At 47.0% G+C, this 24,900-nt stretch overlaps 1 protein-coding gene and 1 pseudogene across 1 annotated transcript in view; one reads left to right on the top strand and one right to left on the bottom strand.

Moving 5' to 3' along the window:
- LOC142573066 (uncharacterized) overlaps positions 1 to 24,900 on the top strand; it is a 241,610-nt gene that overhangs the window by 179,584 nt on the left and 37,126 nt on the right. The gene's annotated exons all lie outside the window — the stretch shown is intronic.
- LOC142570658 (uncharacterized) lies at positions 267 to 8,188 on the bottom strand (annotated as a pseudogene).

Here is a 24,900-nt window from a genome sequence, read left to right as displayed (position 1 = left end):
CCTTTAAAAAATGCTTTCCCGCATTCACGTCACAAGAAAAAAAAAATATCGCCGTCACATGTCTCATACCGTGGAGGGTCTTTCTAATAATCCTTTTTTTTTTAAATGATAACAGTGATTTTTTCAAACATTTAGGTTCAGATTACTTGCAAGGGATGTGAGTATAATCTGGGAAAATTTCAGTGTAATCGGCTGTATAGTTTTCCAGAAAAGGTACATGAAGTTCCGAAATATTTGAAAAAAGTGATTTTGAGAAAAATGCATTTTTATGTTTGTGCCTGCACTACAACAGTTCGAAATGCACCCGCAGAGTACACACACTTTCTGGCTTTTTTAATGTCTTCCCCAAAGCCTTTCTTCATGTTTCTCTTTTTCTGCGATGCTCCTTGCTTTCTGATGAGCTTCGGAACTCAGCCCTTTCAACACGCTCCTTGTCAAGCTGGTTCAGACCGACTGTACCGAACACACCTGGCGTGATGCCAAGTGTTTCCAAAACCGATTCGTGCTTGATTGCCGTCATTGTAGTGCGCCACAGCATCGCAAGTGGCAAGTTTCAACGTGTCAGTGCCAACAAATGTTGTTTTCGGACAGTGGCACCAAATCAGCTGATTCATTGACTTGTTGGTGTTTTGTGTACTGCCGTGGAGACACTTGCTCAGAAGGCCTGGTGATGATAAAGCCTGGAACACTGGCTTGACTGCTTCCAGAACAGCAGTTGGCAGGCTGTTTTTATGGCAATATATCTCAGTATTACCTTCACTGAGGGCACAATTGTACCCACACCATGATGACGCTCCTTTGGGGCACAGTCCATGGTTGGGCTCTTTGTCAGTGGATAACTTCTGAAAATAGATTGCCCACACGGCCTGTCGCCTGCTTTCTAAGCTATCCGTGTTCTCACGAATGGCCTTGCTGTAGTAAAATCGTAGGGAGTCAATATCCTTCTCTGTGAGACGGCCTCTGCCAGATAGTGGAAGTCCATCTGACAGCTTCTTACATTTCAAACTAGTCTTCAGGTTTCTAACTGGTATGCGCTGGCATGCACCTTCGGTGGGGAAACCGGCAAATGGCACCCATCTAGGGCACCTACTGTATGTGGGAAGCCACAAACAGCTTGGAACTCCCTCATATGGTTGGTGACCTCACCAGTAGTCATCATCTTTACCCACTTTGCCTCCAGAACCTCCACGACGGTTTCGCGGAATTCTCTGTATATCGTGTTAACCGTCGACTTCCCCAGATCGAACAAATGAGCAATTGTCCGGTCCTCAGCTGACGAACACAGTTTATAGATCGCCACGGCGACTTTCTTCTCTATACCAACAGCCTGCCGCATATATGGGATTTGTCAGGTCATTGTTGGTCGGCAGACATCAACTATGTATTTGAAGGTTGTTTCCGACACTCGGAATGATTGCCGGTAGCACTCCCCTCCCAAGTTTGGCAATATCTTTTCAAACCATTGTCCATCGCGATGGTAGGCCCAAACTTGCCTTAATGCTGCTAGCATGTTGTGGAGCAACAACTGCTTTTTGATCAGGCGCACCCTCTCTGCAGCTGCGTCGATTTCGACGTCCATTGATGAGATCGTCGCCAAAGTGAGGGCTCCTATCTCACACTGCTTCCTCACATGCTCGCTCTCGTCACTCATAGTTGATCTTATGACAAATGCGCACAGTCACGCAAGCATGCAAAAGAAAAAAGTTATCCCAGACCACACTACCACCCTACCACAATACACGTTTCCGCAATAACAGCCAGCACGACAGTAAAACAGCAGAATGCCTAGCCGACTACAGCCATGGAACCAAGGAACAACAGCAGCGAGTGTGTCAGCAATGCGTGTGCGACGCTGGCGCACGAAGAAAGCGAAACCGGCACAACCAGCCACAACCGCGCGAATGACACGAGTAGGCACATGGTGGCTAGCAGAGCGGACAAAACTCTGTGTATGAGGTACATGCTATGTTGAGTACATGCTCGTTTTCTTTTTTTTTTTTTGTCTTTAAGATAGATGACATTTTTAAAATGCAATGCATAAATAATTGTATTTTGTAAGAAAAGACTAGTAACCAAAACATTTTAGCAATATATAACGTGTTTCTTTCATGACTGCGTACGAGGTGAGCAGCGCCTAATTGGCCCCCAGCGGCAGCTTTCAACAGCTCGCTTATAGGCCGTGTGACACGGAGCTAACTCTTTTGAGGTGAAACTCCCTTGCGGTCCTTTAAGGGAAGGAAGTTTGAAGGAGATCCGAGTTGCCCGTGTGACACGGATATAAGCCTGGTTCTCATACGCTTTTGCACATGGCCAACACACTCGTGCTTTTCAATGTCTTTGCTATATGGTTTTGCTTCTTTCACAGCAAAGTATGCTTTGCTGTCCCCATCACCAATATATTTGACGTACATCACTCCATGTTTTTCAACAGACTGCGCAAAAATCTTCATAGCACCCGCAGCTTCCATACCTCCAGACAATCCAATGTGTGTTGCTTTGCACTCGTCTTGGCTGCTGTCAGTGTGGAGATTTCGCAAACACAGATAGCAGAACTTAGTCTCCACTTCGAAGTCTAGCACCTTGCCTGTGTCAGCTGAAATGAGTGTGACGACACCGTGCAGGGATGAATGCCCTCTCTTTATCCAGGTTCCATCCACAGTAGCAGCGATTTCTTATGGTTGGGAACTGCCATGCATGTCAGCCTTCACCTCGTCAATGGCCCGAGTGATGTTTCATGAAACAACTGTCGCTGTTGCATGAAGTAGGCACGCAGTGTACGACGCAAATTTCGAAGGCGGCGGAGGCATGTTCACAACAGTGCATATTGCACGGCCAGCCAGCAGTCCTTTTCCACCTGTCCATAGCGCAAAAACAAACCGTTCATTTACCTTAAACAAGCCTCTCCGTGATCGCTTAGATGTCTTGAATGAGCTCGTCGCATCGCATTTATCGCAACAGACATTCATGGTGCACGCCAGTCCACTCCTCTCATCAATTTGTTCATTTAGCTGAAGCTCACCTTTCCCGCATTTCTTACATAATGCCGACTCCCGTAGAAAGCCTCGAAGGATCTCAATGTCAACTAAACGAAATCCTGAAGCGGTAGCCTCTTCCACGCTAAATGTGTCACATGGCGCACTCACCCCTATTTTTGAAAAACTAGCACTTCGACACGCCGGCTCCTTATTCGTTTCTTTCCTTGTAAATTGGTTGCCGCAAAACTTCCTCTTCCTCGTCCACTTCTCAGCCGTTCTTGCTATAATGAGGCAAAATACCCGGCAATACAACGTCAAATAACATGCGCGGAAGGTGCCCACAACAAAAAACAACCAGTAGGCTTCGATTCACCATGGAAGCATTCCTGGTGGACAAATTTTGCAATCGCAACTTATAAAAAATGCCAAAAAGTGAATATACTGTTACGGGAAGGAAGAAGCGTGCATCTATTTACAGATGGCTTTTAATGGCTGAGCCAACAAACGTGGAGAAGCGATAATACTACACTCTGTTGTATTTCGGCGGTAGCCGCAGTTGAACCACGAATACAGTCACGGCCGCAACGGAACTAGCACTCTTTATTCAGAGGCATGTATATATACAGGTGGCAACACTGGCGCCACTGGCGGCGTGTAAGGGCAAACAGAAACTGAAATACTACATAGTCCCCTCCTTACAAGAACAAGGTAAGTGATAATAGATTAGTGTTGTTATACATATATACAGTATTTGCAATTAATTACAATTATCTTCACAATACATGTCATGTGCTCATCATTAATAATACTGTATGGAATAATTATACAGCATGGCCTAGGACAAGCAATGCCAAAAAGACAAGCAAAAACGACCAATTGCTCGCAGAGACACAGGCATGTGCACATAGTTCATGCAAGCACTCAAGTTCTGACACTGCACCCGTCTGCACCTAGCACACAAGCTACATGTGGTCCCGGTATCGATCTGGAGGCCTTCTGTTCCTCGGTGGTTGGACCCGACGTTGAAGCACACGGTCATCTGGCACAGCTGACGCTGGAGCTCGTAGCGTGGGCGTAGTTAGTGAGGCTTCAGGACGAGCTGTTGAGGCGTAATCGTTGGATTGCCGAGATGCCGACGACGGAGTCACGGGTTCGGAAACAGTATTATGCTGCTGATTCCATGTGGCTGAAGCAGCAGGTACCCTGGATAGCTTCGACGCGTTCCAGGTTCGTCCATCATCAAGCCGAAACATTGATGGACCTTGTTGACTGATCACCTTTCTCGGGTGGCTAAACGCGAGGTCTCCCTTAACCGATATTCCAGGTTTTCTTATTCTAACGTAATCACCAACAGACACTGTTGTCTTCTTCGCGGCCCTGCGATGGTCGGTGTACTCTTTGCTGTAGTCTTGCTTGCTCTGAACTCATTGGCGCAGACGATGAAGTTCGGAAACAGGATCGCTGAAGAAAGCTGGTGATGGGTGACCCACAACGTCAAGGCGTGTTCTCGGTCGCCGTCCGTGTAGGAGAACAGACGGTGGAACTCCCGTAGTGGCATGTGGCGTGCAGCGATATATGCCCAAATACTCTGTTACCGCTTGGTAAAGCGGACGCTGTTCCAGCATAGCGACCTGCACAAAATTCTTGAAAACCCGGTTAAACCGCTCGACAAGTCCGTTTGCTTGGGGGTAGTAAACGGAAGAGTGCACAAGGCGGATGGCGCGATCTTTGAGGAACTCAATGAACTCCCTAGATGAGAACTGGGGCCCGTTGTCGCAGACCACCACGTCCGGATAGCCTTCACGGGCGAACACGTGAAGCAAAAAGTTGATGACTGTGCGGGAGGATACTTCACTGCAGAATTGAACATCTGGCCACTTGGAAAAATAGTCGATGAGCGTAATGGCGTATCTGCAGTCATGTGGGGCTCTCTCTATAGGGCCGACGATGTCAACAGCAAGTTTCTGCCATGGACGCTCTGGCAGGGGTACTGGCTGCAAAGGGGTGGTAGCAGTCTTCGTACTTTTGTCAGCCATCTGACATATGCTGCAGTTCTGGATGGAAAGCTCCACTTGCCTGTCCATGCCTGGCCACCAGTACCGTTCTCGTAGCCGAGCTTTTGTTCGAACTATACCAGGGTGAGCTTCATGGGCAGCAGCGATTACCTGCGGTGTGAGAGACAAGGGAACGACGATTTGTTCGCCGCGTAGGAGCAGGTTGTCAACGACGGACAATTCTTCACGTACCAAGAAGAAAGGCTGAACTTCGCCCGAGAGCGTCTTATGTGCAGGCCAAGATGTGGCGACATAGATCTTGACTTGTTCTAACATGCAGTCATCACGAAGGGCCTGTTGAAACTGCTCTTTAGTGAGGCACGGTAACTCAACAAAGGACACAACCTCATCAAATGAGACATTTTCCTGCGGAGACGGAACTGGAAGGCGAGAAAGGGCATCCGCCACCTGATTTTGAGACCCCTTCCGATACTCTACTGTATAATTGTAGCAAAGCAGCCATTCGGACCAGCGTGCAATGCGAAGGGGACGGCGCCCAGTGCCTTGAGAAGAGAGCAGCGAGACCAAAGCTTGGTGGTCCGTGCGCAACGTGAAATGCCGTCCCCACAAGTACGTATGCCAATGCTCACAGGCCCAAACACACGCCAGCGCTTCACGCTCTCCAACTCCGTATTTCTTCTCTGCAGGTGAAAGTGTGCGTGAAGCAAAGGCAACAGTTCGCAGCATGTGGCCATCAACCTGCTGGAGAACAGCACCCAGTCCGCAGTCGGACGCATCAGTGGACACTACAACCGGAAGGGACGCATCAAACATGTGCAGGACTTTGCTAGAAGAGAGCAGAAACTTCACCTGGGCGAAACTGGCGTCTACAGCATCGTTCCATATGAATGGCTGGTTCTTCCGGAGAAGAGCTCGCATTGGTTCTACCACATCAGCAAGCCTGGGAACGAACTTGGCATAATACTCGATGAGTCCGAGGAAAGAGCGCAGACTAGTACTATCAGTGGGGGCCGGAGTATTCATAATGGAAACAATTTTCTCTGGCAAAGGAGAGATGCCTTGCGGTGTGATCCTGTGTCCCAAGAAGGAAAGTTCCTGTACGCCAAATACGCACTTGTAATTCAACTTGAGCCCTGCTTCCTTAATGCCCCGCAGTACAGCGGTCAGGTTGGCCAAGTGTTCCTGTTCGCTCTTCCCGAAAACAATAATGTAATCGATATAGAACAAAACACCAGAACATCCTTGAAGGATTTTTGACATCATTTGTTGAAATGCAGCGGGGGCGGATGCCAACCCGAAGCAAACGCACTTGAAGCGGAAGAGGCCATCGTGAGTTATGAAAGCGGTCAAGTCACGGCTTTCAGGATCGAGCAAAACCTGGTAATAGGCCGACGCGAGATCTAGCTTCGAAAAATGCGTTGCCCCATAAAGACTGTGGAGGAGTTCTTCGGTGTGTGGAAGAGGGAAGCTATCCGTCACGACAGCTTTATTAGGCTCCCGTAGGTCCACACAAACACGAATGCCTCCATCCTTCTTTTGAACAACAACAATCGGAGACACCCATTCTGAAGCGTTAATGCGCTCTATCATGCCCAACTGCTCTAGCCGATGAAGTTCCTCAGATACCCGAGCTCGGAGTGAAAGAGGAAGGCGGCGAAGTTTTGCTACAACGGGCGGAATCGAGAGCCTTACTTTGACACGATGTACAAACGCATTTGCTAGGCCGAGGGCGGAGTCGAAAAGACATGCAAATTCATTGCGCAACTGTGCTGGAAGACTTGCAAATGAAACTGGTTCCTGAACTGGAACTTGTACGTTGGTAGCACTGCTAGTTGACGTAGTAGTCTCAAGGCAGCGGAGGGACGAGCCATCAATCTGGAAGTCAAGAGCCATAATGGCGTCGATACCCAGAAGCGATGTACCTTGCGAGACAACGTAGAACAGAATGGACGCCTCGCGTTCCTTGTATGCGACTTTCGAAAGAAAGCATCCTCGCACTGGAATAGCCTTTTTTGAATAATCTAACAGCTGCACACGGGGCGCGGACAGCAGCACTTGTTCGGCAAAATGTTTATCAAAAAGATCCCCCGCTAGAATGGAAACTGACGATCCCGAGTCGATAAGGAATGTTAAAGTCGTGTGACCAACTGCTACCTCGACTGGAATTCCGGCGCGGCCGGACGCGGTCACGCATAGAATGCTCACAGCTTCATTGTCAGTTTCACTGTCGGGCAAGGTTTCATTGTCGGGCAATGTCTGTTCGCTAAGCTCACGAACCGCAACGGCCCGTCGCTTCTTGTTGCATACCGCGCTGAAGTGACCAATGAGACCACAATGATAGCAACGTTGACCTTGGGCTGGGCAGTGGGGTGATGCGGCACGGTGCTGGCGCGAACCACAACGATAGCAGTGAGAGGACGAGTTGTATGGGCGCAGATACGAGGCAGGTTGGCGGCTGTCGTGCTGCAGGCTTGCCTCGGTACGAGGTTCACGCAGGCGCGCATCGTTACGCGGAGGGTGGCGCGTTCCAATGCTTCTATGGTCATATAGCGCCAAGCGAGAGTGCCCTGATATGCGCTGCACATTGCCGGAAGCAAATTCTCGAATATCCTCATTGGCCTGTTCGACTTGTGAAGCTAATGCCACTGCTCAGGGGAACGAGAGGGTCGAGCCCTCAAGAAGAAGGCGTTCGCGAAGATGCTGGGACGCGACCCCTTCCACGAACTGGTCACGAAGCGAGTCTTCCAGAGACACATAAGAACATGCTACCACGAGAGCACGTAGTGCAGCAACGTACTCCTGTACAGACTCCCCCGGTTGTTGCATACGACGGCGAAACCGGTGCCTTTCCGCGACGACATTGCTTGTGCTTGTGAAATGTTGCTTTAAGGTTTCGATAGCTTCGTCATAAACGGAAGGCTGAGTGGCGTCCCCGCTCTCCTTACTACGTTTACCGCCGGCAGCTGACTCACCGCTCTGGGCGGCATCCGACGTAAGCAGTAGGCTGGAGAAGATACGTTCACCCTCAACGCCGAGGCTGTGTATCAGCAGGGCCTTGCGACGTTCGGGCTTGAAGTCGGATGCTCCTGATGCCAGCAGAAAGTTCTCGAACATCCGGTACCATTGCGGCCAGGGAACAGGAGGGCGGCCGGGTACAGGCAAGAATGGGGGCGGCGGAGCGAGCCCGATACAGCTCATGGCGTAGTAAAGTTGCGGGCGCGGTTACGCCCCTCGAAAAGGTCCCACCCTCGTCGTCATTGTTGTATTTCGGCGGTAGCCGCAGTTGAACCACGAATACAGTCACGGCCGCAACGGAACTAGCACTCTTTAATCAGAGGCATGTATATATACAGGTGGCAACACTGGCGCCACTGGCGGCGTGTAAGGTCAAACAGAAACTGAAATACTACACACTCCTCTTCGTCTTCTCCAAGGCCACCATCATCGTCCTCTTCCCACATTACCGACTGCGGCATCACCCCCATCAGAAAAGGCACCTTATTGGTGTGGCTCATCGGTCTGAGAAAGGTAAGGTTTGAGACAGCTGACGTAGATGATGTCAGAGACAGGTGATGGCACCGTGGCGTCCAGCGGAGACACTTCATATATGACAGGGGTCACCTGGTGAAGGACGCGGTGAGGGCCATAGTATCGCGAGAGGAATTTCTCCGGAAGACCAACACGCCAAATTGGATACCAAACTAGCACAAGAGCACCTGGTTCGTAATGCACATCGTGATGGGGCTAGTCGTAACGGCACTTCTGGCTTGTCTGTGAAGCAGAAAGACGAATGCGGGCAATCTGGCATGCTTGGGTCGCTGTGGCTATGACATCCCAAGTGTATTCTGTCGGCGAGTTGAGTGTGGTCTAAGGAGAGTCTCGAAAGGCAGAGTCGGCTCGCAGCCAAAGAGGAGATAGAAGGGTGAATAGCCAGCTGTGTCGTGGCGCGAGGAATTGTAGGCGAACATGACAAATGGTAGAGCAATGTCCCAGTCGCGATGATCGGAGGAAACATACATTGCTAGCATGTCAGTTAATGTGCGGTTCAGGCATTCGATAAGACCGTTAGTTTAAGGATGGTAAGCGGTAGTAACTCATTTATTAAAAAGCAGCCCAAAGTTTTCTTTCCAGTTAAGTGCAACTTTGCATATGCCATCCTGTTTTTTGATGTTGGGTCCAAACTCGCTGACAACAGGTTCTGTCTCCTCAGAAGTCTCTCGGGGATCATCAATAATTCCTGTATCTTCAAAGCCCCAAAACTATTAGGCAAGTGTTTCAAACAACTTTCAAGAGATGCTCATTGTAAAGAAGTTACGGGACTTTCATCACACTTGGTTGTCGTGCTGCATGATGGGGAAAAGATGCAACAAAAGTAGTCGAACACATGATGGAAACATAACCTGCATTTATGAAAACTAAGAAAAATATACATTTCTGAAACCCGCAAGTACCAAACTACAAACACAAAGGATGTTAAGGCGCATGACGTCACTAGACTAGAATTCCTAAGGCTGCTGTGTGTCCGAGAAACACAGTTAAAAACAGCTCACAGTACAGTAGACGGGAGACGAGAGGTTGCCGGAGTGTGGGTTCCTAGTGAGGGGCGACGACGTGATAACATAGAAGACGCTACTATGTTGGATAGGGAGAAGAAGATTGCTCTCCACAAACCAGGCACGACCGCTCAGCCGTCAGCCTGCATCCGAGTCGCAGTGTATGTTGCAGGTATGGTCACCCTGCCCAGCGGACGACTTGCACGCGAGCCGCAGTGCTCGGCGCATATGCAGGCATTAGCCAGGCGATGAATGGTGCTTTGCTGAGCAGTCAATCGAGGAGACGCCTTGCCAGCAATTCGCAATGCTCGCGACAAGGGGTTACACAGCAGCAGGCCAAGCCATGCTCCGAGCTGCAGTACTCGTACTGGCAAATGCCTCGGCCAAGAGCAACATTCGGGCGGCAGCTCCACAAATGCCACGTTCCCTGGAGCCTTGATTGCCGGCATCCGACACTTCAGCCTACTGTCTTCCATATCTCGCAGACTGGGTGCTTGTCTCACCACGAAGCATTTTGCCATGCGCTCGCCATACATGGCCCAATCGTGACAGAGCGCATCCTAAAAATAACACAGGGCCATCGCTGATTTGGTGAGATCACGCACATGCGTGGTCTAGTGGCAAAAGAACCCATGCGCTTTTCGTTGACGTTGGCGTCGTTTTCGTTTACTCATCACACTCAGCCTTGTTTGACGCCTTCGCTCACTAGGATCGAGTGGAATGACACAGCAATGAAAGGTAACTGCTAATAAGAAGCTATCTTTTTTACTCTCCCGCTTTTGCGTGAGAGTAAAGAAGATGCTGCTTTCACATGGATGTGATGATGATGATACTGGGAGGATCAAATGCGAAAGTGCAGCACATGATGCCACAACCCTCTGGACACCATCGTTCAGAGTGACGTTTAGTGCAGTGCGGGTGTTTGTCTGTCTTTCGAAAACCCAGCCAGACGTACCAAATCCAGAGAACCCAAATAGGCATTTATGTATGTAGCAGCATTGCATATCTCCAATAATAAATTTCAATAAGTGTTCAGCACCAATGAGGAGTGCAGTGCCAGGTACAGCAGGTATTCCTAGTAAAAAGAATTTGCCTGTGATTTACTGTCCACTGTCTTCAACAGGTCTCACAAGTTCATTTTCGACTGTAGATGATTTTTCCCGAAGTGAAAAGCATCTCAGTGGCTTCCGTGAAGTACTACTCCACCTAGTACGAGCGACATGCAAGCATGTGGCAAAGTGACCATTCATTGTCATCATACTGGCTTCGAAGAAGCCTGTACTAAAGGCACTCTTGTGGAGCTTAGGCTTTTCCAAATGTGCTGCGCTGGATATAGGTTCTTTCAATAACAATTATACAAAGGTGCCTACAGGTGCCATCCCAAATGAAGGTGTGATGGTTTGCTCCATCCCCAATGTCTATACTATATGTGTAGAAGTGTTCTTCGATAACTCCAAACTTGCAAGTTTGAAGAAAGACTTTGTGTACATGGCATTCAGGCTACCTTAAGCACAATCTATTAGCACCCACATTGTGGCCTCCGCTTCCTTCAGTTTACATAATTTCCTTTCTTTTACCTTTGTCTGCGTTCTGCTTGTCGAGTCATCTGATTAAGCTAACCATGGTGGAGAATTCCTCCGGTGATCCGTCAGCAGGACTACCAGACAGATTCTTTTTTGCCATCTATTCTTGTCACTTCATTTCACACTTTTCTATCTCTCTCCTTCACCTTTCTTGAAATGTATATTCAGTTTTACAGGTTCCTACAGACTCAGGCTCACACATCCACCCACCTTAACACTTTCACCTTGCCTTCCACGGACAGTGCTCTTGTGCTTTCATTTCATTATTTTTCCCTCTATTTTCTTCCTTTGATGCCTTTTCTTTCCTTTATGTTCTCTGTTCAGATGAAAATCCTTCAAGAACAGAGGGCTGAAAGATGAGGTACTCGTTACCAACTGTAGAACATTTTCATTCGAATCCTGAAATCAATCCTTTACATTTTAAACCAAAACCCAAGAGAAGAGCTGGCCACAAAGTTTAAATAATTTGATGTCTGTGTGTGCAGTACATCAAATATAAATGCTTGTTACATAATCTGTAGCAATAATGTGGTACTGTTGTATTGATAGTGCGAGCTAAACAATCCAGCTATATCCAAGTGGAATGCACGAATATTGTAGAACAGCTTTAAATACCCTTGCAGCATCCATTCGAAGTATGGTTGCTGTATCGTCAATGCAACATTGTCACGCGGATAACTAGGCGCGTAGGGAGCATATCTCGAACACCACAATGGCAGTGATTGAATGGCGATTATCAGTTCATAAGACGGGAAACTTGGCACAACTGCACAAGTAGCATGTGTTTTACCTGTACTGTTCTCCCAAGTTTTCTGTCTTGTGATAAAGCTGCTTTGTTGCGACAGAGCCCTCACCAGCCGCCTGGTTGAATAGGTCCATCATGGCAGCATACACGTGTTCATTATGTATACATATTTCATGTTGTTGAGGATACTCGCATATTCGTGTGGTGGACACACTCAAACACTGTCCAAATGTATCACCACTCGGAACTTGGAGGAACTGCAAGTTTATTCGTACAACTGGGCAGTATGAATGCATGCTGTTATGTCGGGTATGAAATTCTAGAAGCAATTTCTTCCAATTTCAATCAGAGGTAGACGATACACTGCGCGCATGAGTAGCCTGTTTCCGTCCCACACCCTGCGTTTCGGCATCTTTGTCCATTGGCAAGGCCATCTTTCACTGGTAGACAGAGCCCCTTGTTTCTGGAATGTTAATGAGGAAAGAGCATTTGGTTGTTTTCTCAACTGGTTGTCCATTTATTTCTCATCAGAAAGAGTTTGGGCCATGTTTTCACATATGAGCGCGCCTCTGTTATACACATTTTGCAATCAAGAGGTCTGTTCAACTCCTGTGTAGTTCACGGAACCGGTGCTGAAAAAGTTCAGGTTATGCTGGGTGCCATGTGAATGCGGTTCAAATGCAGCACACTTGAACACAGGATGTTGAAGTAAAGTGTGATGGGGATTAAATTATTCTTGGCGATACAGCTTATTTGTTGTTACCTTGGTTGTTTAGCTCCTACAAAGATTGTGGGGCCACTTCTCAACCTTTCAAAAAATGCTTAAACAGTAGGCACAGCCAGCAAAGGGTGGCCATTCAACATGCCTTTGGCATATTAGAAAACGGAGGTTCGAGGCTGCCACAATAAGCCAGTCTTGCCCCATCATCCTTGGAGCATGTGTGCTGTACAAATGTACTGTGAGAGCATAGGTGACCTCAACAACATTTCAGACAGTGGTATTGATGGTGAAGCATACGAGGACGATTTTGCCATCACAAGCAGCATTGCCACCTGTGAAGCATGCAAGAAACTAAGAAAAACAATAGCTGAGATGGAGTGCTAAATAGGCATCGCAGTTGTTTCGTTCTGTCAAGAGTGTTTCTCTTCCACACATTCGTGGAGATGTGTGTTTAGTGAAAATGCTCTAGATGCGATAAAAAATAAGATTGCTTGCCCATTTATTGTTTTGTTTCATAAGCGTCAACCAGCCGCTCTGGCAGCTGCATTTTTCTCTATGGCAAGCTTCTCTATTTTACTCTAGGTCATCTAGTTTCTGTAAAAGTTCGGCTAATGCCATGCTGTCTTTCTTCTTGGCGACTTTCTGGGCCTCGTTGCAGTGGAAAGGCCCTGCTCCATCAGAGCCCATGGGCCTGCTCTACAGGTTCTGGCTGCCTGCAACAAAACATAGCAATACCTAGTAGTTCACTTTCAATTTTACGTGATATGCTTTAAATGTTGCACTGAAAAGAGTCTCCATCAGCATTCAAATGCATGCAAATACTTTATTGCAGTCTCCATGTGTGTAAATTTTTCTCTAGCTAGTTAACTTTGAGTGGACTACGAGTCTTTGTGAACACCAACTGGGCTACTATTGCATTCACATGGTATTCATCTCTTTGTTTTCATGCGATCCTTTGCCCAGCAATGTAATGTAAAGCACAATGGGGTTGCTTTACAGCTAGCTGCTCCACTTGTTCCCTAAACATTCTTTTGATTTTGCTGTGACTAGCTGCCTCATTGTCAGTTGCAGACGGCACAATTCATCATATAGCTCGTCCACATTGATGACTGATATCAAATGGAACACTGCAACAGGTTTTGCAAGGTCATTGAAGGTTCGTTCTCACTGCAAGTTCAAGCACTGTAGTTGCTTTGTTAAAGACATGGCGGTACGTGCATGTTAAACTGGGCACCCACACTGGGGGGAATGGCGAGATGGCATGCGCAGCTGGCACCAGAAGCATTCGTTACTGCCATGAATCACGTGGCTAGCTGATTCTATTTGGAAGCTTGGAGTGCTTGCAGCTGATGCATCCTCAAACGGTTGCCAGATGCAGCTGAACTCAAGATGAACGGGAAAGGAAGCGTGCTGCTGCCATTTTGAAGGAGCTTGAGATCAAAAAGCAAAGTGTTGGCTGATGTCGAGATGCAGGTGTCGCTCCTCCAAACCAAAATAAACTTTTTATAAAGCAGTGAAACACAACACTGAGGCGTCGTCCAAGGGCTGAGGGTATGTCAGGACAGTTGAGGTTGACTTACGAGCTGTTGAGAGAGAATCTCAATTGTGACAAAGTTCGGGCCTTGTACCACTGAGCTTGCTATCAGTTGATAGAAACAGCTCATATTCGAAAATATTTGCTTCTATATGCATCTTTCTATTCGTATTTGAGAATGTCTGACTCCATTTGCAATTTTTTTCAAAGACGTTTTATTTTCTGCGTATTTTACTAACCCCTCCCTTCTATTCTCTTTTTGAATAACATAACCACTACTCCTTAGTATTCAAACTGGATTAAGTGTTTTTTTTTTTTTCATATTCCTACTAGAGAGTGATAGCATCGGACGATATGGTTTCAGCCCATCTTGACATGAAACATAGTTCTGCATCACTCAGGGAATATTGCAAAGGCACTTGGGAAAAAGCTGGAAAACTTGAGGAATTTGCAAATGTCAACTTGGTAGACACCCTGCATATAGACGAGGCAACCTAAAGTTTGCCCGCGCGGCACCAGCGCCGAATGCTCCCCTAGCGGACCGATGGAAGTTCCGAGGGCCGTCGCTGCGCTAGCACGCGCCCGTGTTGTGTACGGCGGGAGCGCTCGTGCGCGTGGTTCTTGCGATGCCGAGTGCGACCTCATCAGCCAGGAAAGGTGGCACGCAATACTGATGCGTTGTTGATTGCCACAGCAGCCTCGAAAACACGAAAGGTCGTACGCCGCCCGTGAAGTTCTACAGATTTCCTGGGAAGTGGTGCGAGAAGGACAGACGACAAGCATGGATAACTGCAGTGCGCCGAGTCAAGTAAGTCTCATACTTTCGCATTCGCGTGTAATATCTTGAAAGCGAAATAGTCATATGCCTGTTTTTAGTGCAAGGCCGTTTGTTTAGTCGTGTCGCGTTGTTGAATTGTGGTGGCATCCGCCGTTTGTTAGCGGTAAATGCATGCGTGTTGCACCGCTAAGCTCTACGACGCGTGCTCGATTCCCAGCCACGGCGGCCGCATCTCGATAGAGGGCAAAATGCAAGAACACCCTAGTTATCGTGTGCTTTGATTTTTATGCACGTCAAAGAACCCCCAGAGGTTAAAATTATTCCTGAGTCTCCCCACTACAGCGGGCCTCATAGTGATTTCGTGGTTTTGGCATGGTTTTGGCACTTAGAAACCCCGAATTTATTTGATTGCACTGTGCCTTCCCTCGCGATCGGCATGGACGAGCTCAAGAGAATTATTTCCCTTTTCCAAACGCTGCAACTTAAATTACTAGTTGTGCAGGTAACGAAAGGGGCCGCGCGCTACTTTTGTGTGGTAGCAGACTGTATTTAATGCAAGCCGCGGTCGTCGCGTGCGTCGGGAAGCGGCAGATCGGAAAGCAGCCGCTCGAGACGTGCGCGTTATGTTTGTTGTTTGCCCATGCTTTCTAAGTATCTAAGTGTGCAAGTATCATAACTTGTAGTGGTACCACTCTTTTAGAATAATATATGCACGCAATCACAGGAACGTTACCTTTGCAAACATATTAATGGGAGTAATCTAATCCCCACAACAAATAGGCACACATACTGTTTCATTTATATGCGATGCAGATGGAAGCGGCGCCAAACAGACCAATGGCAATCACAACAGTCTTCTCAGCAGTCAGCACCACCGGGACATGTGCTTTCGTGCTGCAGCGACACAGCTCTTGAGCAGCAGCAAGACACATGTGAAACAGACTCCAGAACATGCCTTTGTGAAGTGACGGAACCGTCAAGAAGCAGCCCAATGGATCTGCAGTCATCTAGTAGTATGGCAACAGAAGTTCCTGCTGCCAGTGTGACTTATGTTGTAATTGAAATAAAGGTGGCTAAATTTCTGAACATGGTGCGTACCTCTAACTCGACGTCGTCTACGATCTTGTCGGACACCTGTGACACGCACTTGGCTTTCACTCTCACATCACCATCCACAATTTTTCAACGCCGTACACGTTCCGAAGCAGACGCTCCCCTATCGTGAGGTTGCCGCCACGAAAAAAAGCTGTCGGCGTCGGCAACCTTCTTGAAACCGCACGGCAATCTTTGCATCGCTGTTGCGCAAGCAGGCGATCTGCCGCCGTTGAAAACGGAGCGGCGTGAGAACGAGCAGCGAAGAAAAGCGTGGACGGCGCAATGTAAACAAAGCGCAGACTGCGCCACGACGCGACCGCGCTGCTTGGCGTTTCCACATTGGGGCGCTGTCAGGAAGCGCAGTAGCGCCGCCTGGCCATGGTTTTCTCGTCTATAGCACTGCCTGGAATCAATAAAACTTGGTGTTAAAAGCCAGTCTTGCTGAGGATGTAGAACAGGCTGTCTCACAGGAGCACTGCTACTCAGCCTCTCCTGGCAGCGATGCCCTGGGTGCTGTCAACAGTGGAGATATCTAATTCAAATGAGCTGAAACGCATTGCTGTGCTTTTGCCTCTGTTCAAACATACTCCGGATAACTTACAGTACTCGTAGATCTATGACTTGTCTTATGATGGGAAGTCGCACAGAACACGTTCAATGAGTGTCATTGGTACTAAATTATCAGTAAGGGGTGTCACTGTGTGACAAAATATTCTAAATGTGAGGCCAGCACCCTGAATGCATTTTCAACACACCCCACAATAGAGAGTTTTAGCAGTACTGTATGATAGTACGGTAAGTGCGGTACAGCATAGACCGCTTTTAATGTAGGTTGCCAAAGTCAGAGAAATCCGCATTATAAGTGGTACCGCACCATATCAAATATGCCATTTTTAGACCTATTCAAATGCAAATATGGTCCACCCACCTTTTATTATGTCTTTTACAACTTCACGCACAATAAAGCACCAGAATTGGACACTAAACAAAAAGTTTTTTTCTTCATCAATAAAAAAATGCCATTATCTTCGTCTGGCGCTGAGCCTTCATTGCGTTATGCACTATCATCTTCAACAGCGATCAGATGCTGGAAAGCTTTCTCACTCAAGCCTTTCTGCGTGGAGTACATCCTGAGCTTGCTGATGTAATCCAGTGCATCTCTGTGTGAAACTTCCGGTCTGCTGTCTCCGTCGTAATCATCGTCCGACACATTGTCATCGCGATCACGTCATCGCAATCTTCGTTTACGAAGCCTTCGAATGTGTCATCCTGTCCAACAATGTTGTTTTTCATCAGGTGCAACCATACATAATCCGTGTTGAGGATTTCTTCGACTTGTCATCGCAGTGGCTAACGTCGCTCCTCACATCAGGATAGCTGACCACGGCGTTGCGCATAAACGCCACTTTTGCGAAACACTTGGCGATGGTTGATGCTTCTATCTGCCACCAAGATGCCGTGATCATGTCGATGGCACTCCGTAGGTTTACCTTCATCGCTTTGTCTCGCTGAAGGTTAATCAGCACTCTTTCGCATACGGTGCCTTTTATAATGTGCTTTCACTGTGGTGATTATGCCTTGATCCATCAGCTGGCTCTTGGCTGTCGTATTTGCGGGCAATAACTTGAGGCTCACTGCACTGAGCTTTAACATGATGGGCACTGCAGTTATCAAGAACTAGGAGAACTTGTCGCTTTTCTGACACCATGTCTTCATCAAATTTTTGAAGCCAAGTTGCAAATAGCTCCTGAGTCATTCGTGACTTTCTGTTGGCCTTATATGTAATTGGCAGGCACTCCTTTTTCTGAAACAGCGCGGCTGCGCTGACCTTCCGATCACAAATAAGGGCTTCTTGTCGCTGCCATCCATATTGGTGCAGAAGAGAAAGGTAAACCGCTCCTTCGAAGCCTTTCTACCGGAGCAGCGTTCGTGGGACAGTGCGAGTGTATGATTTGGGAGCAAATGATAGAACACGCCAGCCTTATCCGCATTATAAATGTCCCGCTCTGCGTACTTCGCCAGCATGGTCTCAAGTTTATATTTAGCCACGTCTGAACTGCAGAATCATCAACTTGTGGGCTCTCTCTGGAGATAACACGGCAGCTTATTCCGTGCCAGTCTTTAAAGCACTGAATCCGCCTATGTAATGAGTTGAAACTATCGTGGCCCAACAAGTTGGCAAATGACCTGGCCTTTGCTTGCAGAATCGGACCACTTATGGGAACATTCTGGGCTCGCACCTCACAGAACCACTTGAACAAAGTGGCGTCGACATCTTCATACTTTGATGAACGTATCCGCCTCCTTCCTAGTCATCCATAATCTTGCAGTCGCTGTTGCATGTTACCTGTTTTTCCAAATTGTCGACACTGTTGTGTCGGCAATGCCGTACTTCTGCGCAACAGAAGCCTTCTTTAGATCACGTTCAACGTCTTTAATGATGCTTTGCTTTGTCTCCAGAGATTAAGCCTGCCTTTTTCTTGAGTTGAAAGGATCAGGTGGCATGGCAACTGACCCCAGCGTGACACAAGTAGCGCGACACAAATGCAAGACAAGGAAACACGTTTTCCAGTAGCTAGGCCTACGACGCTGGCAGCGCACATCCACGATAACAAGAGAAAAAGCAGAAGACTGGTGCATCTGCAAAGACAGCCTGTCAACCGGCCACCCCCAGCGAATGGACCTTCCCAACGTTTCCTCTTCTCGCCCTCTGAATGGGACCTGCCCATTATGACAGCGGTACGGTTGCTCGGTCTAGCTCGGTCCCGGCCTTCGCGGCGCTGCACAACGAAAATCAAACGGTAAGGCTGCTAGTTGCACTTCTTTTCTTTGCGTGCTGTACCGTCTCCCTCTCCTCTATTTTTCTCCCCTCTTGCGGTGGGTTTCATGACTCTCCTCTTTTTTTTTGCAGAGGGTGTGGGCACCGTAGTGCAAGGGAGTGCGCTCCCTTCTCTTTGGAGAAACCACACTATACCCGGTCTTCTATCGTGCGCGACCGCACACTAAGCGGTACGCTGACACATTGAACTCTATGGAAGGCATACTGGTGGTCACATAAAGCCGCGTTATGTGCGGTCCCGCACTAGAGGCGCTTACGTTATAAATGGTCTGTGCTGTGTACGGTACGGTATTACCGTTCAGTACTAACTTACCACAATGATCGAAGACGTTTTAGCTGCGTGTGCCACTCGATGTGTAAGGTAATGTGATAATGATAACAGCTAACAGTGGGGCTTTGCAGAATACAGTGACTATGTGCTGAGTGCGAAATATTCATTTTGGCAAATACTAGAAAGCTTTAGCTTGTCCATACACTCATTATTCTTTACAGAAATGCCCGGCTATGGCAAACTTAGATGCCAGTCACAAGGCCAGTAGTGACATCTTGTGACACTTTGTCCTGCAACACATGAAACCTCTCTTTGTTACATGGTTGTGCTTATGTAATCAATACATAAAAAAGGGTTTGTTTGTTGTAAGGTGCACCGCTGCCGACACCTTACACCAGCAGATAACTATAATATACCGTATTTACTCGAATCTAGGCCGACCCCGATTCTAAGCCGACCCCCTAAAGTCTGAAGCCAACAACAACAAAAAAAAAACATATTACCTCAAATGTAGGCCAAACAAAAAAAGCGAGGACAGCGTTCACAAAATGCAAACAGCATTTGTTGAATCTGAACGTGCAGAGCTCATTCAGCGTCGTCGTCGCTGCTAGACTTGTTGCTGTGTTCCTTGTCACTGTCACCTTCAAACAGTGCGCTATCTTCGCTACCTTCAAGCGCATTACATATGCTGCACTTTTTAAAGGCGTGCACGATCAAAGTACCTGGGATGTCATCCCACGCTGCAGCTACTCAGCCCGCCAGCTGCGATAGCGATGCACGTTTGATGCAGCCCATTGCCGTTAGCATGTGGTCTTTGTCAGTCAACCAGTCCGTGTAATATTTCTGCAAGCGATCCTTGAAAGGTTTGTTGATGCAGACATCAAGTGGCTGCAACTGGCCCATCATGCCGCCCAGTATGACAGTGAGGTCCGTGTTCGTTTGGGCGAGCGCAGCCTTCACGTTGTTGGTCAAGTGCCCACCATAAGAGTTGATGACAAGGAGCGAGTTCTTTGTGAAAAGGGCTCTTGGACGCCGTCGCCGCACAGTCTTAACCCACTCTTCCATATCATCGCGCATCGTCATCCACCCGTTCTCATTTGCCCGCACAATGACATCTTTTGGGAAGTTTCTCAAGCAGGCAGTGTCTTCCTTTTAAATATCATATAAGGAGGGAGTTTATGTCCATCAGCTGTACTTTGCGTAGCCCGCAGAGCGCACCTTCACCTCCTTGGCACTCTTTTCATTCACGGTGTATGCCACTGCCGTATCAAAATACACAGCCGTCTGGTTGGCGTTGCCGATTTGCTTAAGGTTGTAGCCTGCCGCTTCTCTCTTTCGCAGTACGTAGCATTGAAAAGCTATCAGCTTTTCTTCGAAATCACTTGGCAGCTTCTGGATGATTGAAGTACGACGTTGGAGGCTGAAGCCGAAGCGCTTCATGAATTTCTGAAGCCAGCCCCGGCTGGCTTTGAAATCCTTTGGCGTTAGGCCTTGCTCCCTTGAAAGTTCCCTAGCTTTCGCTTGGAGCACTTCTGTTGTCACTGGAAGGGTAGCTGCTCTCTGCGTCTGAACAAAGTCGTCCAAAACTGTCTTCACTTCGTAGTGACGGCCTTTCTTTGGTCCGCTAAATGTTTCGGCGCACACAAAAAACTGCTGTCATTGTCCCCTCCAACAACGGACATTTTTCTCGTCGGCGCCGAAGTCCCGCCCGACTTGAAGGTTCGGCAATGCCTCTGCGGCTATCACAACTTTTCGCCTGAAAGCGGCACTGTAGTGGCACCTCCTGCTCGGTGCCATCGCGATAACACCACATCGCATACCGATACGGCTGACACGATACAGGTCAAAATGGCGACCTTGCTTGTGTACGGTTGGCTACTGGCACGGCTAGTAGCGGCTGCGATACTGACTTTTCAAGATGGCGCTAGCTATGCACCATATTTAGCAGTTTCAATGAAAAGCTGACACATTTTTTAAAAGTCTCGAAAATAAGCCGACCTTAGAGTTTGGAATATGATTATTTGAAAAGAACTATCAGCCTAGATTTGAATAAATATGGTAGTTAGTTACTGCAATAAAAACTCTGTGTCCCCTCTAAGTAAGCTCTGCGTTATACTTTCCGTACGGTAAAGTGCGCACACAGGCAGTCCTCTATTGATACAGTATTACCGCACTTACCGTACGGTAACTTGGCACTGCTCAAACTCTATAATGATGCAGAACTTATCAGGCATGAATATAACTGAAGCATTACCTTGCTTTGCTGAGATGATAGTTGAATGTGTGCAGGTCCTCTTCAAGAAACCTGCTAAGGTACGACCAAAGAAACTTGGGTCTCAGTTGGAATGGGTCCTGTTGCCAACAAACCCATAAGGGGACATGACAGAGGACAGTGGGATGAACTGAAAGAGTGTGGTAGCTTCAAGATACCTTGGCTAAGGCATTTCCCAATCTTTGATGGTTTAAACACACCACCCTCAATCTGCTATCGATACGTACAAACATATGTGACATATATACATACAACCTGGTTCCAAAAGAAAGGCACCCTGTTTGACTGCTCGGGCTGGAAGTACAGGGACCCATTTAAAAAAAAACAATTGGACCCAATTGAAAAATTTCCACTTGTTTCCAATTGGTTTCCATTTGTGTATTAGTACACAATTGGGCCACTTCGAACAATTGGGCCAATTCGTTGTATACCGTTTGGGTCAAATGGTGCAGTCGGCATAGAACCAATTGGTTGTTGCCAATTGGGTCACATGGTGCAGTTGCCATAGAACCAATCGTGCTAATTGGCATGGAACCGAATGGTCCAAATGGAGCCACTCGACAGGTCAAATGGTTTTGACTGTGCACAGCATGCGCTGTGTGAATCTGACAAACTAGCACAGCAATGGGGAACCACATCGTTACATTTTGCTTGGCTAGTTGGTTCATATATATTGTGATCTAATATGATGCAAAACAATATGAACAGCACAAAAAGAGAATCTCTTCATTAATGCTTTTTCCCATGCTTTTCGCCTCACATCATATCACACAACAAGGAGCCACTACTTTCTTAAGATGATAACTACATGTGACAATGAGGCAACAAGTGAAAAGTAGGATTTAAAGCTTTATTACTAAGAAAAATGCAATGCGGGATACTGTTCATGGCCCATTTCCGGTCTAGTCGCGCCACAACCTGCAGAAATGGATAAAAAAGAAAGACAGCATTGTGTACGGACTCCTGAAAAACTTGTTGCCCTCAAAAGTTGGCAACACTGGCAAGCTGAAATTGAATAAAAAGACATCTCAAAATTAATATTCAGCAATCCAACCAGGTTTAAGAGAGTCATAATTTGCGGTTTATGTAGCTAAGGTTCAAGCAGTAAATGCAAGAAAATTGTTCTTATCAGTATACCTTTTTGCTGTTCTGTCAATGTCAGCAATCTTAATTCTCCCCCACGTAGTGATTCATACGTTTCACCAGTGTTGTCACGACGCTCTCTGGGAAACCTTGCTTTTAAAAAAAGGCTCATGCAATACACTTGAAACCTTTTTGTCGAAATTAGTTCAGTGCATCATGCATATTTGCTACATTACACAAAAGCGCATACATATAACTGTGCAGTCATTTAACTCAAATGAGTGTGCATGACCCGTGCACTCATGTGTAGTGCAGTAATGCAAAATAGTTAGAAGAGCTTTGGAAACGCAAAAACTTACCTCCGATCTGCAAAATTCTGGCACGGTAGTGGACCCACGTGCCGGCCGCATCCATCCACTTCACCATATAAAAAGCCGCCAAAAAGTCGTCGTCAGGCTTGAAATTCTTAATGTCTGTCACTGGCCACGCGTACTGCACGTACGCGTGGGTGATCATAGTGCTGTCAGACGGTCGCACGAAGCACGCAAGGCGATCAGGACAAAGTGCAGAATGCAGTGCAGCACGCATGCACGACTGTCAGCGACTGTTGCTGCATGCGCACGTTGCTAATGTTGATGTCGATTATGCTGTCCCATTCGGTCGCCAAGGAAAAATGACGCTGAGACAAAATTTAATTCCAAGAAAGAATTATTTCATAGATGTGAAATATAAAATTTAAATATTGCGAAATTACATATTGTTTTATATGCCTAAAAGTTGTTTGAGTCGTGTGTTTCAGAAACACATAAAACGGTGCAATTTTTTTTTTTTTTTTACTGTTTAACATCAATAGACCGACCACTTTTTTTTTTACATTCGTTCTACATTTACTTGCCCTCCGTATGCCAAATAGTGTCTTTCAATCTCACGAATCCAATCTCGAATCTCACGTCCAAATCTCAAAAGAGAAAGAGAAATTTGCAATTTTTGTACACGAAAGACCTTAGCATTTTCTCACTTAAATTTTGTCCAAATGGTTTTGATAACTCCATTTGGACCATGTGGCAATTCAGATTTACTATAAGGTCCTGCTGGAGACTCCATCTGGCCCAATTGGAAGTGAGGGTTTCCATATGAACCAATTTGCCGTTCTAACTGGTCCAAATGGTCCTGTCGGTGATAACACTTGGCCCAATTGGAAATTGCCGCTTCCATTTGGACCCATTGATATTTTCAAATGGTTTCAATTGTTTTTTTTTTTTTTTTTTTTTTTTTTTTTTTTTTTTTTTTTTTACTGGGAAGGCTTTGCATCGTTTGAGCGGGAAGTCAGATGCTCCGGATGCCAAAAGAAAAAAGGTCTCAAACATGTGAAATTATTGTGGCCACGGAACCAATAGCGGTGGAGCGAAACCAGAGAAACTCACGACGTGGCTAGCGTGGCCTTCAGAAAAAAATTAGAACTATCTAGAACCCTCGTCACCAATATGGTATTGCGACCTACAGGCCGATGAAGAAAAGAGCCAACCAGCCATAATGCAACGAATGATCCCCCTTTATTTGATGACACCCAATTATATACATGAGGTCAACAGCGCCACACTCATTCACAGGGTTTCCAGGCAGGATATCAAAACCAAAACTAACAATACAACAGTCAGACTGATCACATTCACACCAAGTCTGATAAGCTTCCGTTGCCAAGTTCTCTAAACAGACGACCTATGCACTATTCCAAACATATTGAACATGATAGTTTCCTATTGCAAAACCCAGTGTCCGGTGTCATGCCTGATTATGGACCCAGTACATGCTTCAAAGCTGTGTATGTACCAGCACGTTGGGACGCTAGCATGTTGGGATGCTTGGCCACTGGATTTTAGCATTGGTACACGGCTGACACTCACATAAGTGTATCAGAAATTGTAACAATCACTGGAGAAAACTTATTACATAAAAATGAGGCTCATAGAAGGCCACCTCACTCCGCTCTTTTTATGTACTGCCCTTGTCTGGCACTCTCCACAAAGAGATCACAAAGGGCTTTCTGCGCTTGTGCCTACCACTTCCCTACAGGTAGCCTGCTTGCATTTTCTGTGATCACCTTCTTGAATGTGACAAGCCAAAGGCTGAACAACGAACAAGTTTAATTTCGAAAAAGGGCCCCGGCAGCACCTGGTGGATTGGGTTGCTAGCTGCTGCTTGATATCTTGTGGCATTACTATATAGCATGCTTCTTTAGCACTGGTGTCTCTCAGTCGCTTTCACCTGATGTCATGTTCATCCTGCTACGTCGTGTCAACTACATCTGAAATATGTATGCACAATTAAGCAACTATTTTGACGCCTATATGTAAGCGCTGAGCCTTAATAAAGGGGATTCTGTAATAGACTAGCAATATAACTGGATTCCAAGGGAAGAGAAGCGTAGCAGGGGGT

This window comes from Dermacentor variabilis, chromosome 2 (assembly GCF_050947875.1).
Source record: "Dermacentor variabilis isolate Ectoservices chromosome 2, ASM5094787v1, whole genome shotgun sequence".
NCBI lineage: Eukaryota > Metazoa > Arthropoda > Arachnida > Ixodida > Ixodidae > Dermacentor > Dermacentor variabilis.
The sequence above is the reverse complement of the archived record's forward strand: the minus strand, read 5'-3'. Positions and strand labels throughout refer to the sequence as shown.